This window comes from Nyctereutes procyonoides, unplaced genomic scaffold (assembly GCF_905146905.1).
Source record: "Nyctereutes procyonoides isolate TBG_1078 unplaced genomic scaffold, NYPRO_anot_genome, whole genome shotgun sequence".
NCBI classification, from domain to species: Eukaryota; Metazoa; Chordata; class Mammalia; order Carnivora; family Canidae; genus Nyctereutes; species Nyctereutes procyonoides.
In genome coordinates this window covers 34,177,825-34,182,798 of record NW_026575133.1, presented here as the reverse complement: position 1 = coordinate 34,182,798, position 4,974 = coordinate 34,177,825, and positions in this window count along the sequence as shown.

Below are 4,974 nucleotides of genomic sequence, written 5' to 3'. Positions count from 1 at the left end.
CTGCCGTGTGTGACCCCCACGCCGCCGGGTCTTCCTAGTTAGTGGTGGCGCCCGGGCCGCTCCCGCCGCGTCTGTCCTCCTGAGAAGGGCGGGCCGGTGGGTGCGAGGGCGCTGCCCGGGGTGGGGGCCCCGGGGCCACCTGGCAGCCCACAGCCGCTCGGTCTTAAGACCAGTTGACGCCAGGGTTTTTCTAATTACACGTGTTTCAGAACCAAACCGTGGGCGCAGGACAGGACGGCCGGGTGGCGCGTGCTGTGAGAGCCGTGGGCATGCGCCAGACCCCCGGCCACCCCGCCACCCTCAGCGGCCCAGGACGGGGCTGCCGGGCCGAGAGGAGACGCTTCCCGGGCGCCCGGCTGCGCGGTGCCGCCGGCGGTCCAGGTCACTTCCTCTCACCCGTCTGGGCCTGCTGGTTTCTCACGAGATTTACACCGACAGGCACCAGGGTCTGCGCTCAGTGCTGCAGGACCTACCCCGTCCAGTCCCCCACTTCCCTCGGCAGGAGGACGGACTCGCGTGCCACTGGGGTCCCTTCGCGGTCCTAGAGCCGCGCCGCCCAGTACGGGCCGCTTACGCCACGTGGGGCTGCTTCAGATTAAAATTTGTTACAATAAAATGAAATAAAGCACTTCCTCGGTTGCACTTGCCACGTTCCAGGCGCTGGGTAGGCGCATGTCGCCGGGGCAGCCCGACTCCCCCCATCCCCTTGCAGCCCACGCAGGTGCGAGGCCCCGGTGCCGTGGCAGCAGTTGGCCTGCAGTTCAAGCTGACGCCCAGTCCCCGGGTCTGACGCCCGCTGGGGCGAGTCCTGTGGCCTCAAGCCCGAGCGCCCGCCCAGGCAAGCCAGTGGGGAGGGAAGGCCCGGGCGGCCTCGGGAGGACGGGAGGACGGCCCTACAGGGGCAGGAAGGGCAGATCCGGGGATCCGGGATCGGCCTTCCCGGAGCCCCTGTCCCACGCTCCCGGGGCACCGACGCGCCCCGAGGGAGGCCCTGATGTCAGGCAGAACCTGGGGGCAGAGCGCGGCAGGTGGCGGCAGACCCGGCGCAGGCGCTTGTGCAGGGCCGGGCCTGGTGCTGAGAGTCGCCGCGGACGGCGGCCGTTGCCTCACCGGTAGGAAATGAAGCCCAAAGAGCCTCGAGCAAACCCGCACGGGACAGTAGGGCAGAGGCCTCAGCAGGCCCGTCCTCGTGGCGACAGGACGGGGACCCTGTCGGAGCCTCCATGGCCAATGCCGGAAACTTGGGGGCGCCGGGCTGTGCGGAAGCCAGCGCCGTCCTGGGCAGGAGCCGGCGGCGTGTCGGGGGAGCTCCGTGGCCGCGGAGGCCCCGCTGAACCGTGCTGAACCCGGAGGCTCCGACAAGGGCCTGGAGATCGGAGGCGGCAGCCCCGTGGGGGTGCACACAGGACCGCAGGGCCGGGTGGGGTCAGAACCCCCGGCGTGGGCTGGACACAGGGCTGCGGGAACACTCGGCTCTGGCCTCGGGGAGCTGCTCCCTAAAGCACAACCGGGAGGCTCCCCGTGGTCCGGGCGCGCAAATGGGATGCGGGTAGGACCCGGCGCAGCCGGAGCAGCGAGGCCAGCGGAGGGATGCGCACGGCGGTTACACCGGCAGAGGCCTGAGGAACGGAGACGTGGTGGAGACGGCCCAAGGCCAGGGGAGGGGGTTCAGGGACGTCAGAGGGTCAGAGGGCCGGCCCTCCCCGCCCCCCTCCGCTGCCGCCGAGCAGCACACACCCGGTCGGGGCGGCCGCTGCTGTGCACCTGCCCCAAATCCACCAGGCAGGAAGCTCCAGGTGCGGGGTGTTCGGAGGGCGCCGCGCAGGGACCCGGGTGCACCTGGAGCCTCCGCCGGCCTCCCAGCCCCGGGCCCAAGCGGCTCTTTGGAAGCAGCCAGACACCCACACGGAAGCCCAGGAGGCCACGGCCACGGAACGCGCGGGTCCGAGGGGCAGGGGGGCTCCTCCGGGGTGCGCACGGGCAGGGGGTCCGCAGGGGCGGGCGGGGGGGCTCCAGGGACCCCAAGACGGGCCAGGGACGGGGAGCGCAGGGAGCAGCCTCCCTCTGACAGAGACACCGCAGAGGAGGCAAATGTGGAGGGGGAGGGGGAGGGGAGGGGAGAGGGGGTTGCCCCCCCCCAGGCCCCCTGCAAAGAACCCAGGCCGAGGCCAAGGCAGCGGGGCTGCGGGGGAGAGCCCTGTCGCTGTCGCTGCCGCTCCCTCTCTGACGCACTTGAGATACTTCAGTCAACAAAATAAGCCTTTTAAATTTTTTTTTTTACTTTTTCCAGATTTAGAAGACCCCCCTGCCCTGAGAGGGCGTAGAGGGCCCCAACCCTGGGCCGTCCTATCTTAGAGGGTGGCTGTGGGCCGGGCTGGGGTGCCGCGCGGAGGGCAGAACAGGGGGGAGAGGGATCCCTGGGTGGCGCAGCGGTTTGGCGCCTGCTTTGGCCCAAGGCGCGATCCTGGAGACCCGGGATCGAGTCCCACGTCGGGCTCCCGGTGCATGGAGCCTGCTTCTCCCTCTGCCTGTGTCTCTGCCTCTCTCTCTCTCTCTCTCTCTGTGTGTGTGACTATCATAAATGAATAAAAAAATTAAAAAAAAAAGAACAGGGGAGAGAGGGGCAGGGACCACCCCAGAAGGGGGGTGGGCAAGGGAGGCCCGGGAACCCCAACCTGTGGGCTCGGGCACTTGGCGGGAGGGGCCTGCGTGGACCAGGCTGCCCGTGGGGAGCACGGGGCAGAGGGAAGGGGGGCACACGCCCACCCCAGGTGGTGTCCCGCCGCGGAGGAAGCGCGGGGGACAGGGGAGGGCACCGCCTGGAGGAGGCCGCTTGCCCTGTGCAGGGGGGTGTGGGGGAGAGCCGGAATCGGGGCGGGGACCTGGGGTGGGGGCAGCAGGCGGCTAGCAGGCGGGAGCGGGGAGCCTGCCCACCCCTAGGCTGGGTGCCGGTCAGGGCGGGCTGGGCGCCCGCTGGCTGCTCAGGGGCCGCTCACCGCGGAGACCCGGTTGAGGCAGCGTGTGCCCTCCCCAGGGAGCGGCCCTGCCCGACACTGCCATCCGCTCCCTTTCCGCGTGCCTCGTGCCTCGCGGCCCGGCCTCCTGCTCGGCCACGGCACCTGCTGTCCCGAGGGGGCGGCGGGCGCAGCTGCCACGGGGCCATGTCCTGGCGCTGGCAACTCAGCCTGCGGGGCCAGTCCCTGTGGTGGGACGAAGATCTTTTTTGTTAAGCCACAGTTGGAAGCTTGGTTTTTTCCCCACTTCCACCTGTGTATTTCTTTTTTTTTAAGATTTTATTTATTTACTCATGAGAGACACAGAGAGAGGCAGAGACAGGCAGAGGGAGAAGCAGGCTCCATGCAGGGAGCCCGACGCGGGACTCGATCCTGGGACCCCAAGGTCTTGACCTGAGCCAAAGGCGCACGTTCCTGGGAGGGGTGTGACCGCAGGTTTCCACAAGCACAGGAGCACAGGCCCAGGCCCGGGAGGACAGGGACCCCCCCCACCCCAGGTAGACCCGCCGGCCGACGGGGCCCTGACGTCTGGGCCAACGCGGAGCGAGGTGCGGGCGTCCTGCCTGGGGAGGGCCGCGTAGGCCGCCCGTTTGCACACGCAGCCCCACACCCTCTTCTCAAACAAAGGCAGGTCCTGCTCCCGGAGCTGGGGAGCCCCGGGCCGGGCAGCCAGCTCTGCGGGGCCCCTCCTGCCCGTTGGCCTCCAGGTCTCTGCCTGCGGGTCTGGCCCCGACCCGCCGCCACAGCAGCCTCATCCTGGAAGGACGCCCATGACCTCGGAGGCCCCTTCCAGAAGCCGCCGCGCCAGGTGGGAACCTGGACCACAGCAAGGGCTGCAGCGGGGTGGGGCGGGGGCAGCCGGGGAGCACCCAGGCCTCCAGATGCCCTCTGCTGTGGGTGGAGGCTCCAGGTTCACCCAGAGGCCTGGCTGTGGTGGTCAGCGGGAGGAGGCTGGGGGCTGGTGTGGCTCGGGGGGGGCACCCTGGATCCCAGGGAGCATCGGCTTTCCCGCCCGTGCAGCGGGCCCCGCGGGGCAGGTCACCTGCGAGGCCTCCAGACTCCTGAGCCGCGCGTCCCCAGGGAGGCACCGGGGCCGCTCTGAAAGCCCTGGCTCCGGACCGCCCGGAACCTGAGCCTCAGCTCACCCGGCCCGTCTGGGCTGTCCGCGCACCCCGCCGTGGCTCCTCCCGGGGACGCCACCCGCACCCCGTCGGTCGTGCTGCGGCAGATGGCCGCCCCCCCAGGTGGCCCCGCTGGGCCACAGGGCTCCCCTTGCCCTCTCCACTCTGCCCACCTGTCCACACAGGGGACCCAGAGGCCAGGTGGGGGGCCCCGGGGCCGGGCTGGCCGGCCTCCCCGATGGGAGGGGAGCAGGGAGGAGGGGTCTCTGAGCCCCCACAGGGCTGAGAGGGAGACAGGCCCACCCTAGACAGGTGGACACATAGCAGTGAGCCTCCCAGGCCGCCCTGTCGTTGGTCTGCTCCTGGAGCTGGAGGCCCCCCCCCCCGGGACCCTCCTGGACCACCAGGGGGCAGCTCAGCCCGGCACAGGCCCGGCCGCTGCTCCAGCCCGCGCCCTCCCGAGGCGGGGACCCGTCTCACGAGCCCGCCGTGCCCCACGGTCTCCCCCCGGTGCCGTGCAGGAGCGGGATGCTGCGGAGGCAGGTCCCGGAGGAGGACAGTACCATCCTGATCGACGTGGCCCCCGGGGCCGAGAATGGGGACTCGTACGGGAGCACAGCCCGCACCTCAGAGGTAAAGCTCAGCCCCTCACGCCCCGCCCCGGGACCCAGGCCGCAGGACGCTCTCCACCTGCGGGGGCCTGAGCCCCAGCCCCTGTCCCCCGATTACACTCAAGGACGCCAAGGCAAAGGCCCGGACGGGCCCCCAGCCTGTGGACTCCCAGCCCCTGGCCACGGTGTCCGGCCTCCTGCGCCCTCCAGCTGCCCCGGTGACAGGAA